The sequence below is a fragment of the Ceratotherium simum genome, chromosome 18, assembly GCF_057802395.1.
Source record: "Ceratotherium simum simum isolate JZ-2026a chromosome 18, ASM5780239v1, whole genome shotgun sequence".
NCBI classification, from domain to species: domain Eukaryota; kingdom Metazoa; phylum Chordata; class Mammalia; order Perissodactyla; family Rhinocerotidae; genus Ceratotherium; species Ceratotherium simum.
The window spans coordinates 43,721,932-43,743,743 of NC_141917.1; the positions used below are offsets into that span (position 1 = coordinate 43,721,932).

Sequence of the window (21,812 nt, forward strand, 5' to 3'; positions counted from 1 at the left end):
CAGCAGTGCACGTACGTGACTACCACACACATCAGTAAATTTCAACCTTTGCGGGGCATCTGAATCCTGATGGAGCTCTTTAAAAACATATGTATCTAGACTCTGCCTCCTGAAAATTTTGATTTAGTTGGTCTTAGATGAAGTCAGATATCTTCTTTGCAAAAAGCCCCATAGGCAATTCTGACTCCTAGCCAAGTTTAGGAACAGTGATCTTTTTTTTTTTTTTTAATTTTATTTATTTATTTTCCCCCCCCCAAAGCCCCAGTAGATAGTTGTCTGTCATAGCTGCACATCCTTCTAGTTGCTGTATGTGTATGTGGGACGCAGCCTCAGCATGGCTGGAGAAGCAGTGCGTCGGTGCGCGCCCGGGTTCCGGGGCCGGGCCGCCAGCAGCGGAGCGAGCACACTCAACCGCGAGGCCATCGGGCGGCCTGGAACAATGATCTTTATGTTGATGACTTGAATTGCTCTCTTCAGACTAGATCTCCATTCTGAGGTCCAGACCCATATAATCAACTGCCTACTGTGTCTTTCCATTTGGATGTCCCAAATTGAAGTCAATATAATCTGCCCAAAGCCTGTTCCTTCTCCTGCATTCTCTATTTCATGAATGCCGGTGCCTTTCACCTTTCAGTGGTCCAAACCAGAAATCAACTCCCCTCTCTCTTATTCCTCAGTCACTTAGTCACCAAGTCCCGTTGATTCTGCCTTCTGGATATTTTCTGAATCTTTCTCTCTTCCCCAGTGACACGTGTGAGTTCAAGCTCTCATTCTTGCCTCCATTCTTATCCCGTCTAATTCATTTTCACACCGCAGCCAGGTGATCCTTCCATAACACATATCAGATAATGTCACTCCATTGTCTCCTCATGACCCTCAAGATGAAGTCTAGAATTCTTTATCTAGTACACAAGGCTCTACACGTTGGGGCCCCTGTTTATCTGCCCTGTCTTATCTCTTGCCATCATCCTACCTCCTGTTGAGCTACTTGCAGTTCTGGGAGATCTCTCGGCCTTTGTTTCAGCTTAACCTCTTCCAGGAATATACTGCCCACTTCCTTTCCTTGCTAATCCCCAGTATCTCAAGGCTCTATTTAATTTCACTTCCTTTGTAAACCTTCCTTGAGGTCAATGAGTCTGCACCTCCACCAAGACTGAGTTAGCTGCCCTTGCACTCCACCCATAGCATCCTATCATTGCATGGTTCTCGATGATTAATGTGATCCTTGAGGCTATGGATGTGTCTTCTTCACTGTAATATTCCCAGGAGGTAGCACAGTGCTTAGCACAATGTAGGCACTCAGTAAATATTTGTGTATAAGTGAATGAACGAATGTAGTAAGTGATGTATTGGCCTCAGTACTAGACATTGAAGCTCTAAGCTATGTCCCGTGAGGGCTATGAGCAGTGGAAAGAGCACAGGCTTTGAATCCAGCCTAGCCTATTTCTGGATAACCTTGGGCAAGTGCTTAACCTCTTTGACCTTCAGTTTTCTCATCTGTAATCTGAAAAATATTCCTCTGGATTGCTATAATGATTAAATGAATTGTTATTTAAAATATACTGCCTGTTATATGGAAGGTGCACTCTAAAATTCTAGTTTCTTGAGTCTCTTCATTTTTATAATATCTCAGTTTAACTCTTCATCTTGGAATCCAATATGCCTTCTTCATACTTTCCCCCTAGAGCTATTTCCTTCCTGTATATTAGACCATCTTCCCACAACTCATCTACATAGCCACCTTCCTCTTTTTTTTTTATTTCTTCCAAGAGCTGATTCCTGTACTTCATTGCTGAGGCAGACACCACTAATGGTTTTTGCAGAAACTGTGGCGTCAGACACAGCAGCCGATCCATAAGTTACTGCACATCCATGAGAGCGAAGGATAGTGCTTGATTCCCAAGTGCGAAATGATAAATATAATTGCTGAAGTGGATACCATTAATGGTTTTTGCAGAAACTGTACTGTGAGATTCTTCATCATATGGACACATGCAATCCCAAGAGCAACCAGGATGATAAATTCTGGAGTATCAGAAGTTCTTAGCCAGATCTTGGGCATTAAAACACAATCTCATGTATGCATTTGATGAGGACAAAGCAAAAGCTAGATAACAAATTCTCACCCAGGTGTTCTTTTTTGTGTGTGTGTGTGAGGAAGATCAGCCCTGAGCTAACATCCAATGCCAATCCTCCTCTTTCTGCTGAGGAAGACTGGCCCTGGGTTAACATCCATGCCCATCTTCCTCTTCTTTATATGGGACACTGCCACAGCATGGCTTGACAAGTGGTGCATAGGTGTGCACCCTGGATCCGAAACTGCAAACCCCGGGCTGCTGCAGTGGAGCACGCACACTTAACCACTGCACCACCAGGCTGGCCCCTCACCCAGGTGTTCCAAAAATCTTATGACGCCTTTCCTACATAGATTAATTATCTAACCAATGAATTAAATTTTCTAGTATTTACTGAGTGCCTTTTATGTACCAGGCACTGCGAATGGTCCTGTGAATGACTATTCAGAACCGTAAGTCCAGTTTGGAGCTGGAGCAGTTTAGCACAGTAGTTAACAGCATGGGCTCCAGCTCCTGTCTACCCAAACTCAAATGTAGGCCCCATCACTCACTGCTTGTGTGGTCTTGATCAGCTAACTGCTCTGTGCCTCAGTTTTCTTGTCTGTAAATTGGGTATCATGATAGTACTTTCCTGATATTGTTAAGGAATAAGTGAGTTAACACATGTTATGGCTTACTTAGAACAGTACCTGCCATAGTATGCTCTTAAATGTTGACCACGATTATTGTAGGAGCACAGAGGAGGGGCATCCAGCCCAGGCTTGGGGACCAAGACAGGCTTCCTGGAGGAAACAATGTCTAAACTGAGACTAGAAGGATGAGTGTAGGTGAAGGAAAGAGTGTTTTAGACAGTAGGAACAGCGTGTACAAACTCCCACAGCACAGTGACGATGATTCAAGGTGAGAGTTACTGGGTTATCGTGTATGTGTGTGTGTGTTGTAAATAGGAGGGCTAGAGAGAGAGATGACAAAATTTAGCAGGTGTGCCATATGTCTTCCATTTGTCCCTTCAAGGTATAATTTCCTCCACCCTGCTCTTTGTCCTGAGGCTGACTTCTATGGACTTTTGTCATGGCTCCCTTGTATACTGGCTTTCAGTTGTATGTGGCCAATGAGAAGCCCTGAAGAGCCATCAGAGGGAGGGAGGAGAATGAGGGTAGACTATTACTTTCCTAGTTCCCTTCCTGTAGGGTCCTAGTGAGCCACAGCTCCTTTCAATCATCCCTCTTCACCCAACAATCTTTCCCTGGCATGGGAAAAGAATCCCAGTGTAGGAAAACACCTGGGGAAGGAGGTCACTATGCCTGATATTCTTTGGACCCCTGGATATTTCTAACATCCACTGGATGTTTCTAACCCTATCCCAAGTGTCAGCCCTGAGGAGCAAAGAGAAGAAAGGTCTCTATCTTTCTCTTTGTATACCCCTTCTTTCCCTTAAAATCTCTTAGGATCAAAAGGTATGGGTTTCAACTTTTCTTTTTCTCTATCCTCCTTGTTTGTTGGGGCAGATGGCTTCATGGCCTAACCATTTGATGGAAGTGGTATCTACTTTATGCTATGATATGAACGTCTATGTTCTGAATGCTTCAAAAGTAGCTCTGGAGATGGGACCCATAAGATGACTTGGCCCCAGGGATTACCTAGGACAATAATACATTGGTTTAATATGCTCGTAATACTTTACCTGTTACATGAAGATTAGCAATAATATATATATAATGCACTACACAATTCATGGCACGTAGTAAGCACTTATCATATAGTACTTATTATTTTGTGATTTATAGATGATGCAGTGATATGATTATTATTAATTCTTAGGCAGCGATTCTGAAGGGCTTTCTCTACTGCACCCAAATGACTACAGACTCACTTGCATAACCTTTCTTCTTTTTGTCATTTTTTTAATGATTTTTAACTGTGCAGCTGAGTTCTTCCATATGGAGCTGTGGTAGAAAGAGTTATCTCAATTCTGTTATCAGCTGCCAGGATAATCTGTTGGCTCTTCTGGTTTCCAACACTCCTCTGCTCTGCCCTTAGGAAGCACATTGCCAAGTAGGAATGGGTCAGCCACCGCAGCTGTCTCAGATTCCAGCCCTGCAAAGCTCTCACTTGTATAACTTTCTTAGGGCCATTGGCAACTGAAACGTTCTTCAGGTATGAGAGCTACTGAAACTACCAGTCCTGGCCTCTAGGGACACTCTGGTCTCCCTAGTCACCAGAGCTGAAGTGGTCAGGTAGGGATCACAGAAATGGGCTCTTTCACACAAAACAAGTTCTTGATCCTAATGTAACTAGAAGAGCTCCAGACTGGTTTTGTTTGCACAGTTCCCAGGGTTCATAGAATCCTGATCCTTCTCTTTGGTGCTATCTCACTTGGATGGTAGACTGAAATAAGTGAACTCTGAGCTTAGGACAGTTTTGGGATGCCACTGTGGTAAGACAGGGTGGTTTTCAAAATCTCTTCCAGAATCCTCAAATCATCTCTCTCTGTGTGGACCCCCAGCCCATCCTGTCTGGCCCTGATGTGCAGCGCACACCTGCTATGTAGCAGCCCTGTTCTCTGGAGGAGGTATGTATTCCACTTGGTCTCTTGACTTTTCACTTCCATCTCCTGGACATTATGAAGGCTTCCGGACTGAAATCCTGCCTTAGTTCGTGATCTATTTCTCTTAATTCTGTTAGTTTTGCCTGACCTAAATCATTAGCTGGTTGTTAAAGCTGGTTCTATCTCTAATTCAATTCAGCATCTCTCAAAGTGTGGTCTGGGGACCACAGACATCAGAGCTACTTGGGATGTTTGTTAAAAATGACCGTGTCCCTCACCCCAACACACTCATACACACACACACATACACCTAGATATTAGATACAAAATTTTAGCAAATCTAATCCAACAATGCATTAAATGAATAATAAACCAAGAACAAGTGAAATTTATTCCAAGTATGCAAGGTAGGTTCAACATTCAAAAATCAGTCAATGTAATCCACTATTTCACTATGATAAAGAAAAAAAACATACAATCATATCAATTGACACCAAAAAAGTCTGATGAAATTCAACATTCATTTATGATAAAAACTCTCTGTATAGTAGAAATAAAAGGGAACTTCCTCAACCTCATAAAAAGCATCTACAAAAAACCTATAGCTAACATTACACTTAATGGTGAAACACTGAGCATTCTCCCTCAGATTGGCAACAAGGCAAAGATGTCTGCTCTCATCCCTCTTATTCAATATAGCCAGTGCAGTTCTAGCCAGTGCAGTAAGGCAAGGCAAGGAAGTAAAAGGCATCCATATTAGAAAAGAAGAAATAAAACTGTCCCTGTTTGCATGATTGTCTACGTAGAAAATCCCTAGGAATTAAAAAATACCTCCTAGAATTAACAAGCGAGCTCATCAAAGTTTCAGGATACAAGAAAAACAAAAAAATCAATAGTATTTCTATATATAGCAATAAACACATGGACACTGAAATTAAAAATACAATACCATTTACAATTTTTCAAAAACCAATGAAATACTTAGATGTAAATCTAGCAAAACATGTACAAAGCTTGTATGCTGAAAACTACAAAATGCTGATGAAACAATTCAAAGAGTATCTAAATAAATGGAGAGACATACTATTTTCATGGATTGGTAGACTCAACATAGTAAATATGTTAATTGCCCCCAAATTGATATGCAGATAAATGCAATTCCATTCAAAATCTCAGCAAAATTTTTGTAAATATAGAAAAGATTATTCTAAAGTTTATATGGAAAGAAAAAACAACCAGAATAGCTAAAAAGTTTTTGAAAAAGAATAAGTGGGAGGAATCAGTCCACCCAATTTCAAGACTTGTTATGTAGCTACAGTAATCAAGACTGTGTATTATTAGTGGAAGAATACAAACATAGATCAATGGAACAGAACAGAGAATCCAGAAATAGACTTACACAAGTATGCCCAACTAATTTTTGACAAAGGTGAAAGAGCAATTCAATGGAGGAAAGATACCCTTTTCAACAAATAGTGCTGGAGCAATTGACATCCACAGGCAAAAAATCATTCTCAACCTCAACCTCATATCTTACAAAAATATTGACTCAAACTATATCACAGACTTAAATGTAAAATATAAAACTTTCAGAAAAAAAAAAAGGAAAAAATATTCAGAATCTAGGGCTGGGCAAAGAATTCTTAGACTTGACATCAAAAGCATGATCCATCAAAGGGAAAATTGATAAACTGAATCTTATTAAAATTAAATAGTTTTCCTCTGTGAAAGATCCAGTTAAGATGATGGAAAGATAAGCTACAGACTAGAGGAAAATATTTGTAAACCTGACAAATGACTAGTATTTAGAATATATAATGAACTCTCAAAACGCAACAGTAAAAAAACCCCAAACAATCCAATTAGAAAATGGGCAAAAGCCATGAAGAGACATTTCATTGAGGAAGATACACAGATGGCAAATAAGCACATGAAAAGACATTCAACATCATAAATCATTAGAGAAATGCAAATTAAAACCACAACGAGATATCACTATGCACATACCAATATGGCTAAAATCCGAAACAGTGACAACATCAAATGCTATCAAGGATTTGGAGAAACCTAATCACTAGACATTGCTGGTGGGAATGTAGATACTACAACCACTCTGGGTAATAGTTTGGCAGTTTCTTTAAAAACTAAACATGCAACTACCATGCCACCCAGCAGTTGCACTCCTGGGTATTTATCCCAGAGAAATGAAAAATTATGTTCACACAAAATCTGTATGCAAATGTTTATAGTAGTTTTATTCATAATAGCCCTGAACTGGAAACAATCCAGATGTCCTTCAAAGGATGAATGGTTAAACTAACTGTGGTACATTCGTATCAGGTAATATTACGCAGCAACAAAAAGAAATGAATTACTGATACACACAACTTGGATAAATCTCCAGAGAATTATGCTAAGTGAAAAAGGCAATCCCAAAAGATTACAGAATGTACAAACTTATCTAATGTTTTTGAAATGACAAATTAAAGAAACAGAAAGCAGTGGTAGCCGGGAGTTAAGGACCTGGGTAACAGAGTAGGAAGTAAGTGTGGTTACAATAGGGTAACGTGAGAGATCTTTGTGGTGATGGAAATGTTCTGTTGTGTATCTTGATTGTATCAATGTTAGTATCCTGGTTGTGATATGGTACTATAGTTTTGTAAGATGTTACCATTAGGGGTAATTGGATAAAAGGAATATGGGATCTCTCTGCATTATTTCTTACGAGTGCATGTGATTCTATAGCTATCTCAAAAGAAAAAGTTTAATAATGAAAAAATGTTAAGTAATATTCAACAACTGTTCAATATTGGCATCATTTACCAATATTGATCATTAGTTATTTTGGATTTACCTGTTATGCCCTTATTAAAGTCATTTTGCTAATTTTAAAAAATGACCAAGTACCCTACCCCTAATACACATGCACATACACGTATCCACGTTTACCTAGATATTAGATGCTTCTAGTCTGCAAGTCTGGTGAGGTGCCTAGAGATCTGTGTTTCTAGCAATCAGATAATTCTGATAAACACTAAACCATTGCTTGAAGTGAAATTTGGTATTGTTCCCCACCATTCTAAATTAATGTTGCAAGGTCACCTGTAAGTAACCATGTGGTGTCAGTGGTAGGATAGAGAAGTCCTTGAGCTTTACTACACAAGCATCTTCCAAGGAAGTCTGGCTCCTGCCATTTCATAGGACACACTTCTTATTGGAACACACCACAGTCTCCTCCTTCCTGTGTGTGTGACCCCTTCATCTTTGCTCACCTCTCCAGGCTGTGCCCGGTGACCCATTCAGTCTCACCTGGAGGGATAAACGTAGCATTCAGAGTCTTAGGGTTAAAAAGAGTCCTAGGTAAAAAATCTTTTGACAAGTACAAATAAGCTGATTTTGAAATAAAACTCATAACTTTTGGTTCTTGATCCTGCAAATGGTAAAGAATGAGAAGAAAGTCTCCTGTCAAAACAAAACCTCTGGACTCTGTAATCACACTTCTTATCTTGGAGGGAAGGTCCATAGCCAGGCAATACCATTTCTTCCTAAAATCTGTTTAAGGCAAACAGAGATTTAAAAAAGACACACAAGTTACCTCTAATACCAAATAGGAAGAATTGAAACCTGTAGTAGACAGCTGCTTGCTTCCCAAAATGTCTTGGCAGCCTCACAGCTGCAACTTTTCTGAAACCTGAGGAATTAAATTCAAGAGAGGAAGTTGAGGACTAAAGAATCAAGACTTGAGAATACCAAAGCATTAGAAGGTGGAGAGGAATTTTGTTTGACTAGGCAAGGAATCCACGCCAAATAAATCTATGCCCAGGTAGGAGAGCAATGCAATGGGGCTGGGAGGCAGGATGACTATGGTGTAAATCTCACTTTTACTTTCTAGCACTTGAAGACCTTTTCCAGCATATTTTGTGGCCAGGGGTGGACTTTGCTACCAAGCAGTTAGGCTTTCTCCCAGAGAACAAAGGGATAACCTGTATGTTTTCTTCTCTCTATTAGAGGCAGATGGGGGGGGGGGGGGGCTGGGATGAGCAGGGACTGAACATTCCTGAAAACTCCACTTGTTTTTTTTACTTGCCAGAGAACTTGGTTGCAAACAGACAAAGATTTGGTGTATTTAAGCAGAATAGGAATTTATCATCAGGAAACCTGAAGAACTTAGCTCAGAAAAGGAGTATGAACCAAAGTGGGCCAAGCAGGGGGCCCACTGCGAAGGTCATGCCAGCCTGGTTGGGGGCCATCGCTGCTGCTGCCACCACTGCTATAAACTGAACGTTGCCAATGGCTCTGCTACCACTGGACACTGGAGGTCACCACTGTTGTCACCACACTAGGGGAGCTGCCTCCCCTAGGAACAAGGCTCATCAGGATGGCAAATCAGGATCTCTGGGAGATCCTAATGAATCAGGACCTCCAGAAGTGTAGCCTATACATTTGTATTTTAAAATAAACTTCCCAAGCTGATTTTAAAGATCTACCTGATTTGGGAAGCAATGACTTAAATGTAGAATATTAATCATATTATTGCCCTGCTCAAAGGCTTCCTGTTTGTTTCCTGGTCACAATTATTCAATGGCTTATTATTACCTGAGGAAAATTAAGTTCAGATTCTTTAAACTGGCATTCAATACCCTACCATGTCTGGCCCTATCCCATTTTCCCAGACGCATGTCCCCCTCTCCTCTGTGTACCCACCACACTAGTCCAACAAAACTGCCTTGACCTTTCCATGGCTGTGCTGATGTTCCATCTTTATCTGCTGAAATACAGGTCTCCTTATTTTTCAGGTCTCCTCTACCACACACTTTCCTTAATTTCTTCTCAGCTTTCTCTGAACTCTCTTTAGCTCTTTGTCTCTCTTTTCACACATCTTATTGTGACTTTTGACACAGATTTTGTGCATATGTTATTTATAGTAATAGATAAGAATCTTTGCATCATCTATTGTGTGTAGAATAGTACCTGACTCATCATAGATACTCAATAAATATATAAACAAAAGCCGTCTTAGGAATTTTACCAGTCAGATTTATAAAGTACACTAACCCTGATAAATGTTCCCAATTAGAGGCAGAGCTGGCCACAAATTCTGGTATCCTAAACAATAGTCTGTTTTGCAAGTTTGTAGATCACGATTCTTTAAAAGGAATGGATGATCACACTAAGTCCCCTCAACTACAAATGTTACCCTATCACTGAATTGAATACCAATAAAACTATGTTTTACATTGTTAGATCACACCCTTGCCCTCAAAAGTTAAAATTAAGGATGTCTATTAACTTACAGCAAATATTACTTACACAAAGATCATTTCTGTCAATGGTAGCAGGAGATAAATACTTCATTTAAATATGCAGCAGTGAGTTTTAGATAGAAAATTCCAAAAACCAGATATCTAGGTAGTTATTTTTTTAAGAGGTTAACCACAAAGAAAAGGGTGCCCATTTACCACTTAGGTCAAAGCGTAAAGGCCTAGAGTGGTTGATTGGCACAGTGGTGTGTGGTTACAAAGGAAGAAGGACTAAGTTTTGGAGGTCTTTCTGTGGTTGCCTTGTGTCAGAGAGTTACTACCGTAAAATTATAAATACAGTGGTGTTTGCTTTCATTTTTCTCTGTCTTGGATGTTTCCTCTACCTTTTGTTTGGAAGTTACAAAACCAAGCCAAATCAAAATGAAAATAGAAAAACAAAACAAAACAAATTGCTTAATTCCTTTGCTTTGACCTGGCAGCTGATCATAGCTGCATAAATAGAGAGGTGAAATAAGTGTGGGGTGGGGATTTATTCATGGAACTATGGGGTGATCAGTGAGTTTGGAGGTTCTATATGGAATTCAATTCAGACTTAGGAAAGGATTGTGAAAAAAGGCCCAACATAGGATGATTTCATGACTCCATTTATTCAACAAATATTTACTATGTGTTTGCATTGCAGGTTTTGCAGTGAATAAGACAAACACAGTTTGTCTCCTCATGGACTTTATTATTAAGTGAAGGAGATAATTAATGAATGATTGTACAAATGATTATTCTGCTGTGGTGACAACAATTACTGCAAAGGAGATGTATACAGTGTAGTCTAAGATTGTGTAACAGGGGTCCTGACCCTAACTCACCTCTTGGCCTCCAGACTTTTAGTAATTACCTCTACTATTTGTCCCCAATTTGTTTAGCTCTTCCCTCTGCTCATTATGTCAGTCTTGTCTGTTCCAGCCCACCCTCTCCTCCAGAGTTCTAGCAAACCATTAAACCTGTGTCACTTTCATGCATTCAGAATGTGGAAAAACCAATAGTCCTTTTCTGCATAGTATCCTACCCTGGAAAGAGCTAATTAGAAGAATTATGATTGTGGATAATCCCAGACAAGATTCTTTTGGAATCTTTTTGGAATGATTCCTATCATTCCAAAAGTGAATCTGCATTGTCCACACAATGTCATGTGAGAGACCTCCATTAAATGACAAGAATCCATGACCCACCCCCTCCAAGAGCCCTCTCTGTTCCCTTCAGTGACAATGGGAGTGACATCATCACCCCTTTGAGATGATACTTCAAGTGAAATGCTAATAGCCAGACTTTGTTTCTGCTGAACTCTCAGGGGTTGGGAGCATTACCACTGTTTGGGCGTACATACTCAGGTCAGTATGTGTGATCTTGACTAGGTAGGACAATGCCCACAAGCTGGAAAAGTTCTTGATTTTTACATTAGTTTTTCTCATTTCATTTTAGGTTATGAACAAGGAGACCCGCTAAGACCAAAGATTTTATGATTGCAGACATCAATTTACTGAGAGGCAAAACTGGGGGTGAGGGGATCAACAAAGTTGTGTATGACCCATTTGTTCATACATTCAACATTTGTTCACCCCTTCTACATACCTTCTCTGGGTTCCATGCTAAAGAGGACTCAAGATGAGAAAGATATAGTTCCAGTTTCTAGCAATAGGAGGGATAGAGCTGATATAAACAATAATATTGCTAATAAAAAAAAATGCTAAGAAAAATTTTAATATATAGCTAAGCTTGTAAGCAAGTAAAGGAAATCCCCTGGTGCCAGAAACACAAAACAGAAGTTAGAGCAAAATCTCTCAAGGGTATATTGATAAATCAATACAAGCCTCAGAGGCCAAGGATGGGGGTATTAGTGGTTTCATGAAGATGAGCGGTCAGGATTTGGGCTTCCCATAAAAGCCAGGGCTCACAAGGCTGCCCTGCCCATGATAATGAAATGGAAGGACACTGACCACTGTCTGGGGAAGTGTCAATGAAACTATTTATCTACCAAGGGAAAGTGGCGTCCACCAGAAATCAGAACCCCAAATCTGTGCCACAAGTGTGAGAGGCTACAAATGTCTACTACCCTGTGGAAGAGAGAACATCTACTCAAAAGATTAACCTACAAACTTTTCCAGAACAAATGAAGCCTTTAGAGCTCTAGAAGAGGCATCACAGAATTATCTTGAAGAGATATGTCCCATGTTGAGGGTCCCCAAAACCATACTGAGGTTCAATGATTTGCTAGGAGGACTCACAGGACTTAGCATTTCATATACTCATACCCGTGGCTAGGATTTATTACACTGAAAGGATACAAAGCATAATCAGCAAAGAGAAAAAGCACATGGGTGAAGTTTAGAGAGAATCAGTTAAAATTTTCCAAGACTCCTCTCCTAGTGGAGTTACATAGGACACAGTTAATTCCCCCAGCAAGGATTTGTTACAACAAGTGTGAAATGTAGTCTACCAGGGAAGCTCATTACAGACTCAGTGCTAGGATGTTAACTGGGGGCTTGGTAATGTAGGCATCCTCTGCCTAGCTCATAGCCGAATCCCAGACTCCCAGAAAGAAGGTACATGTTCATCATAAACCAAATTGTTTGTACAATTTAAGCAGAGTGAGCCACTCTGATCAGTTCTGAGAACAGTGGACCCACTCTTGAAATCTAAGTACGTGGTATGGAATCACAAAAAGACCTTAAGCATTCTCACCACACACACAAGAAAGGTAACTTGTGATATGATGGATGTGTTAAATAATTTGATTGTGGAAATCATTTCACAATGTATACATATATCAAAACATCATGTTGTACACTTGAAATATATTTGTTTGTAAATTATACCTCAATAAAGCTAGGGGTAAAAGCAAAAACAAACAAAACTGAAATCTATTTCTGTTGCTTACAACCAAGAATCTTGATTTATATAAGAACAATCTGAAAGAGATTTTAAAATATTATATGAGCTCTGTAGCCTCAAGATTTTGGTACCTGCTGGGGGAAACAGATACACAGAGACCTGAATATATATATATATATCATGAAAAGTGCTGTAACAGACATACTTACAAAGCACTCTGAGAACCCAGTGGAGGGAACCTTTTTCTTCTTGGGTGGAGTGGGGGTAGAGGTCCAGGGCAGGCTTCACAAGGAATTAACATGAACCAGCTGCATGAGCTGGTGGGAGAAGAGCAGGTCACTGGGTGAGGAATGGAGTGGGACTAGAGGACAATAATCCAGCCCCAAGTCTAGTCACTGAAAACAGGACAAAAACTAGTAAATTCTTTTAGGTTTAAAGACTTATTCAGCTAAAAGAGCAAAAAGGAAGCAAAGAACATGCGGGAAAAATGGAAAACAAATAGCAAGATGGTAAAGTGAATCTAACTATAAATGGTTTAAACACCCTAATTAGAGGTGGTAGTGTATGAATATTGGCTCATCAGTTGTGTTATGGACTGAATTTTGTCCCCTTGAAATTTATGTTGAAGCCCTAACCCTCAGTATGACTGTGTCTGGAAAGAGGGTCTTTAGGAGGTAATTAAGGTTAAATGAGGTCATAAGGGTGGAGCTCCAATCCAATAGAACTGTGGCCTTATAAGAAGAGGAAGCAACAGCGATCTCTCTCTCTTTCTGTATCTCTCTTTCTCTCTCTGTGTTTGCACCGGAAAAGGCCATGTGAGGACACAGTGAGAAGGCAGCTGTCTGCAAGCCTGGAAGAGAGCCCTCACTAGAGGCTGAATAGGCTGGCATCTTGATCTTGGACTTCTCAGCTTCCAGAACTGTGAGAAATAAATTTCTGTGTTTAAGCCACCCAATCTATGGCATTTTGTTATGGCAGCCAGAGCAGAGTAAGACAAATTGTAACAAATGTACTCCACCAATGCAAGATGTAAATAATAGAGAAAGGGGGCTGGGGAGAGTAAGGGGATATATGGGAACCCTCTGTACTTCTCACTCAATTTTTCTGTAAACCCAAACTGCTCAACAAAGAAATTGTATTAGTTTTTTTTTTAAGGCAGAAATTGTCCAACTGGTTACAGATGCAAGATTCACTATGTAGTGCCTACAAGAAATGCATGTTAATGATAAAGACACAAAAGGGTTAAAAGTAAAAGGACAGGAAAAGATATACCAGGCTAACACTAATCAAAATAAAGCTGGAGAGCCTATATTAATATCAGACAAAGAAGGTTTCAAAGCAAAGAATCTTGCCAGGGACATAGAAAGTTAATTCATAATGATAAAAGGTCAATCTACCACAAGGACATAACAAGCTTAAACATTTATGAGCCTAATAGCAGAGCTTCAAATAAACATGAAGCAAAAACTGATACAACTGCAAGGACCAGTAGATAAATCCACACTTATAGTCAGAGTTTCAATAGCCTTCTCTCAATAATTAATAGAACAAATAAAGAGAAAGTGAGTAAGGCTATAGAAGACTTGAAAAATGCTGTCAACCAACATGACCTAATTGATGTTTACAGAACACGCCACCCCAAAGCAGCACAAAACATACTCTTTTCAAATGCATATGCAGTATTTACCAAGATACATCACATTCTGGAGCATAAATCAAGTCTTGATAAATTTTAAATGATTCAAGTCATAAAGAGTATGTTCTCTGACCACTGTGGAATTAAATTAAAAATCAATAACAGAAAGATCTTTGGGAAATCTCCATATAATTAGAAACTAAATAACACTTTTAAATAACTAATGGAACAAAGAAAAATAATCAGAATGGAAATTTGAAAGTACTTTGAACTGAGTGCAAATGAAAACACAGCACATCAAATTGTACGGTATGCCTCAGAGGCAGGGTGAGAAATAGTCCCCAAATATGTCCACATCCTAACGTCCAGAATCTGTAAATGTTACCTTATTATCACAGAAGAGACTTTACAGATGTGATTAAGAGTCTGGAGATGGGGACATTATCCTGAATTATTAGAGTGGGCTGATGTAATCACAGTAATCCTTATAAGAGGAACCAAAGAGGAGTCAGAATCAGAGGAGAGGGCAATGTGATGATAGAAGCAGAGATTGTTTGTTTGTTTTTGGTGAGGAGGATTGGCCCTGAGCTAACATCTGTTGCCAATCCTCCTCTTTTTTTTGCTGAGGAAGACTGCCTCTGAGTTAACATCTGTGCCCATCTTCCTCTATTTTGTATGTGGGATGCCACCACAGCATGGCTTGACGAGTTGTGCGTTGGTCCATGTCAGCGATTCGAACCTGCCAACCCCGGGTCACTGAAGCGGAGTGTGCGAACTTAACCACAACGCCACCAAGCCAGCCCCAGAAGCAGAGACTGTAGCGACGCACTTTGAAGATGGAGGAACGCATCACAAGCCAAAGCATACAGGCAGCACTAGAAGAGGGAAAAGTCAAGGAAACAGATTCTCTTCAGAGAGTCCAGAAGGAACCAGCCCTGCCAACACCATGACTTTAGCTCAATTAATCTGAATTTGGACTTTTAACCTTCAAAATTTTACAAGAACAATTTTGTTTTGTTTTTAGCCATTAAATTTGTGGTAATTTTTAACTAAGGCAACAGGAATCTAATACAGCTCCTAAAACAGTCCTCAGGAGGAAATTTATGGCCCTAAATGCCTCAGCTTTTGCCTTATGAAACTAGGAAAAAAGAAACAAATGAAATCCAAAGTAGCAGAAGAAAGGAAATGATAAAAATCAGAGCAAAAATAAATGAAATAGAAAGCAGAAAAACAATAGAGAAAAATCAGTGAAACTAAAAGCTGATTCTTTAAAATCAATAAAATTGATAAACCTCTAGCCCAATTGATCAAAAAAAGAAAAAGAAAGAAGATAGAAATTACCAATATCAGGAATAAGAGAAGTGACATCACTAGAGATGCTCTTTTAAAATAATAATAAGGAATATTATGAATAACTTTGTGCCAATAAATTCAACAACTTAGATGATAAAATGGACAAAGTCTACAAACTACCAAAGCTTACTCCAGAAGAAATAGATAACTTGAATAGTCCTATATTTGTTAAAGAGATTGAGTTTATAGTTAAATGCCCTCCTGCAAAGAAAACTCCAGGGCCAGATGTCTTTACCAAGTTCTACCAAATATTTAAGGAAGAAATAATACCAATTCTACACAAACTCTTCCAGAAAATTGAAGAGGATAGACTTCCTAACTCATTCTATAAGACCAGCATAACCCTGATACCCAAACCAGAAAGATATTACCAGAAAAGAAAACTACAGACCAATATCCCTCATGAACATAGATGCAAAAATTCCAAATAAAATTTTAAATGTAAATTGCATCCAACAATATATAAAATATACTTTATATATATAAAATATAATTATAATTATATAATTATATAATATAAATTATAAAAATATTATATATTATATTATAATAAAAATATAATAAATTATGATTACGTGGGGCTTATCCTGATGTATCCCCCATTACATGGGGCTTACCCCATGGATGGAAGATTGGTTTAACATTCAAATATCAATCAACTTAATTCACCACACAGGGTTGTCTTTTTTTTTTGGCTACAAAACTAAAACAACAACAACAACAACAACAATCCTGTGTGATCATTTCAATAGAAGCAGAAAAAGCATTTGACAAAATCCATCATTAATTTCTTAATAAACAAAAGAAAAAACTCTTGCAAACTGGGAATAGAAGGGAACATCCTCAATCTGATAAAGTGCATTTACAAAACACCTCTGGCTAACACCACATATAACAGTCAATATTGAATGTTCACCCCAATAAATTTAAGAATGAGACAAGAATATGCACTTTTGCCATTTCTATTCAACATTATATTGGAGGGTCTACTCAGTGCAATAAGGCTAAAATAAATAAACAGCAGCCAGATTAGAAAGAAAGAAGTAAAACTGTCTTATTTACAGAAGACATGATTGTCTATGCAGAAATGGAAGATATTAAAAAGGCACTAGAATTAATAAATGAGTTTAGCAATGTTGCAGAATTCAAGGTCAATATATAAAAAGCAATTGTATTTCTATATACTAGCAATGAATAATAGGAAATTAAAATAAAAATAACATTTAAAAAGCATCAAAAATGCGAAATACTTAGGGATAAGTCTGACAAAAGATGTGAAAGATATATGCACTGAAAACTACAAAACATTGCTGAGAAAAATTAAGGAAAGCCACCCGGCTAAACTGAGCTGCCTGGGAATACACGAAATGCACACACACCCCTCGAATATCTACCAGCTGCTTCAGTCTACTGTGTGTTATGAGTCATGCCCATCCACGCTGGGTGTTACAATTTTTCCTCTGATTTTATTTTATTTTTTATTTTTTTTGTGAGGAAGATCAGCTCTGAGCTAACATCCACGCTAATCCTCCTCTTTTTGCTGAGGAAGACGGGCTCTGAGCTAACATCTATTGCCAATCCTCCTCCTTTTTTTCCCCCAAAGCCCCAGTAGATAGTTGTATGTCATAGTTGCACATCCTTCTAGTTGTTGTATGTGGGACGCGGCCTCAGCATGGCCGGAGAAGCGGTGCGTCAGTGCGCGCCTGGGATCCGAACCCGGGCCGCCAGTAGCGGAGCGCGCGCACTTAACCGCTAAGCCAAAGGGCCGGCCCTTTCCTCTGATTTTAGATAACTTACTTTCGTACCACTGTACAATGAATCATAAGCTGCAACCCTTCCAAAATACCCACTTTCTCAAATAAATGTTGTCTTTTTAAGGTAAAGTGCCATATTTATTGTATTATTATGAATTTCCTTCTTTTTTCAACTTGAAAGCATTCCCTGTTTATTAACTGACCATATTATAAAAATAATCATGGAAATCACCTTAGTTCATCCTTCTAATAGGCTTGTTGATCTGGTCTTCCCTGTTGCCAGCATCTCCACCTTCTACAAAATGTGTGGTCTTGCTCTTCTCTCCAGCTCGTGGAGAAGATAATTTGAAGCGCCACAGGAAGTTGCTGGCTTCTTGGAAGCATTTTCCACCAGTATACATAGATCTCATGAATCAGATCCTCCATGCAGATGATGCCCCATTTACCAAGAGATGGAGCAATCAAAGTGTTATCTGTCAGAACGAATCACTTCTGGTTGGTTTTGCCATAACCACGCTTGTAGGTCAATTCATTTACTGACTGCAGGTTCAGCTACTCCCATGGGATATATGGCTCCAAAATCCTCAGTGTGTTAACTGAAGCCTTGTTGAGTTTAACAAAGGTGCCATTGAAGAGCTGGCGAAGACGAAGAACCCCTTTCGGATCTTTGGGCTCACACTATTAATACCTCTGACCCTGAAGACAAATGCCCATTTGGGTTCTGTGGTTACATAGAAGTTGCCCACTTTTCTTGCCATGCTTGCCATTTGAATCACACTTCTGTGCATCTGCCTGTTTTCCTTATGATAGTGCTTAGCTTTTTGATAGATATGCTTCCTCCTGTCCTTTTAAAGCATCTTTTGAGCAAACTTCTTTCTCAGGTACTTGATCTTCAGCTCTGTGAAATTCCTTTGCTTTTTCTTAAAGGTTTCTGGCACAGCAGAAACCTTTTTCTTCTACTCTAAACTCTGCATGGTTCCTGCCAGAAAAGAGGCTATTTATGAATTTCTTAACCGTTTAACATGTGTAAAACCGTGCTACCATTTTTATTAGATTCCTGTATCTTTTTTTTTAATGTGTCACTGATGAAGTTTTTGAGTGTTGTCTCCCTAAGCCCTTCTTTTCCCATAAGCCCTGTGGTTTTTATTGCACTATTGTACATAGCATGGTGATTTTTATGATGGCGTATGTCATATTATAACAGAACTATATTAGGACTGTGGAATAGACCCTTGAAAGACTATTCTTGTGTCTAATAGCTGTGCGTGCATTCACCCACACACATTCACTCACACACAGCCTTGTTTAAACACTACTAGGCTGGTGTCCTGTCATATAAGTTTGTTTCAGGGCTCACAGGAAAGAAAGTATCCTTTTCAGAGTCAGTCCATACAATGGTTCTGGGTTGCAGGACATGAGTCCCTTGTTCCTTCTGACCAGTGACTGATCTTGGATGAGATGGAGACTGTTAGTACTGGTCAACCAGCAAAGACAAGCATTAAATCAGTCCACACATAATGGATCAAGCTTAATAATGACCCACCCTCTTGGCATTTAGGCGCTGGAAACAGTATAGGTCAAAGCATGTTCCATCATGGCTTGCCTCAGAATCACCTGGGGAACAAGAAGATTCCTAGGCCCCACTCCAGATCTGCCAAACAGAACCTCTAGGATTAGGACCAAGGAATCAGCAGTTTGACAGACACTCAGTCATCCTTAGTTGCCCTGAACTTTGAGAACCACTGGACTAGAATGTCTACCTGAATTGCAGCAAGACATACAAAGCAGAATCAGGTTCCTGGGTGCTTGATATACAGCCAAACTACGTTTTACTTAAAACAGCTGGCCCTTACTCTGTTTTATATATCATTTTGTCCAATTACAATGGCTTTTGTCCAATTTTGGACCATTATTGTTGAGGATTTGTCATGAGTGCCACATGTTGACCTGTTGTGAGGAATAGGGGGCTGATGGAAAGAAAGGAAAGTGCCAGAGAGAGGTTTGACATCTTACAGGGTGTTGTTTTATAGCTGGTTCATTGAGTTCCTATCCCATCCCTCTGCCAAAAATTTTTTTAGAACTTTGAATTAAATTCTCTGGTGTGTTCTGAAATAGAGACGAGACATCTGTAGCTTCCTAATGAATAACCTCTCTCTTCTATGATCTAGCCACTGATTAACTGGCACGAAGTTCTGTATTTGTGTACAAGATGGGTTGGGAGCAAAACAGCAGCTAAAAGTTGCAGAGATATTATGAGTGCATTAGAGGAATATGCTTAATTTTCTGGAGAAAATGACCATTATTATAACGTACCATACAGTAATGCCTTGTAATCATCAGCAAGTGTTAATGTGATATTTAACATCTTTCACCTTGGAAAGTGAGTATTTTATTATGATTCAAGTCACAGGTAAAATAATGAAAGATCTTAACTCTCTCCTTAATAGTCCCAAATATGTATTACAAAATAACTAGTACTTAGCATGCTCGGAGGAAAAAAGCAAGTTCTATCTTCTAAGGTGTGCAAGAGGACATTGTAATAAAGATGTGTTTTTGAAATAAACAATGAAGAAAATGGACATGAAAGTGCAGAATTAAGATGGATTTGCTTTGTCTCTTTTGAAATTATTGGAACAAGAGCTACCAAGATGGAATTTATTATGCTTGCCTCATAAAATGGTACCATGCATCAGAGAATCAATGTGAGAATTAGCTAAGTGCTAGAAACCTCCATTTCCAGAAGTTATGCCAACAATGCATCCTGCCCAGCCTTTTCTAAACAAGACTTGACTTTACTCATTCAAGAATTCTCACTTTCTGGTGGCATGACCAGTGTCAAGCTTGGTGCAGTATTTAGGAGTAAAATGTCAAAGGGTTTAAATATATATAATTTCCAGAGAAAGAAAAAGCAAATAAGGCAGAATATTAACGATTGTTGAATCTAATATGGACACTCACTGAACTATTCTTCTAACTTTTCTGAATGTTTGAAAATTTCCATAATATAAGTTTGGAGAGGAAAAAATAAAGAATGCACAATTTAGCCACTTAAGGTCAATGAAATATTTAGTCACTCCAGAAACCCCTAAAGCAATACTCAAGCTGTGAGTACAATTTAGTGTGTAATTTTGGTTTTATGTCTTAGCATGGCACTCCTCTAAAATTATGGCTGAAGAAGAAGGAAGTGAAACCCGAAACTGCCCTACCCGCTGTATGACTTGTATATTAAACATTACAGTGGTTTTCTACCTTTAGGTCTAGTCTCGTAAGATTATTCCTCTTTTTATGGTTGACTAGAAACTGAGTTGTCTAGAAACTAGTGTGGAGATCAAAATGAGGAGCTTGAGCAGAGAACAGGTTTTACGTAAGTCTTCAAATCAGTGAGATTGTAAAATAGGAAAAGGTTTCTAAATAGACTTGAGTCCATGAGTAAAATTTCATTTATCAAAATAAATGACAAGGGACTAGCCCGGTGGCCTAGTGGTTAAGTTCATGCACTCTGCTTCGCTGGTCCAGGGTTCAGTGATCCGCAGGTTCAGATCCCAGGCGTGGACCTACACAACACTCACCAAGCTGTGCTGTGGTGGCATCCCACACACAAATAGAGGAAGATTGGCACAGATGTTAGCTCAAGGACAATCTTCCTCAGGCAAAAAATAAATAAATAAATAAATAAATAAAAATAAGTGACAAGGTAGATTTATCCATGGAGTGAAATCACAGAATCACTATTTTCTCCTGGAAGAGTCACAGATGTTTATATGTTGTATATGTTTATATTTTTTATAGATTATGTATATTTCCACTTCAAGAATTTGACGCAACTAGTTCATCTCAGATTCTCTTTTCCTCTCTCACTGTCATCATCTTTCTTCTCCAGTCCCCACTACTTCAGTCTCAGCCTCGCATACTTGAGATGTGGCTCTGAGCAAAGGACCACATCTCATCTGCAGAATGAGGAGGGGGGCTAACGTACCACACAATCCTCCTGGATCCCATATCAGTTCAGTCTCGTTTTCATGTGCCAGTGAATTGTCTTGTTTATTCTCCCCACACCCTGGGAATCCACCAGCTCATGATCTCTCCAGTCAATAATTTAAATCCCCCAGTCTCTAAAACAGGAACAATTGATATTATTTGATATTATTCCCTCTCTCTCTCTCCCTCCCTTCCTCTCTCTCTCTTTCTCTCTCCCTCTTTCCTGCTAGCTTCCATTTCTGTAAGTCCAACAAATGACCACTTCACGAGTTTCTAATATTAGCCCTTAGGCTACCTGACCTATTAACCCTTTCACAGCTG

General features: G+C 39.1%; 1 pseudogene; it reads right to left on the reverse strand.

Moving 5' to 3' along the window:
• Positions 1-17,746: 17,746 nt before the first annotated feature.
• LOC101405584 (large ribosomal subunit protein uL30 pseudogene) lies at positions 17,747-18,487 on the reverse strand (annotated as a pseudogene).
• Positions 18,488-21,812: the final 3,325 nt, after the last annotated feature.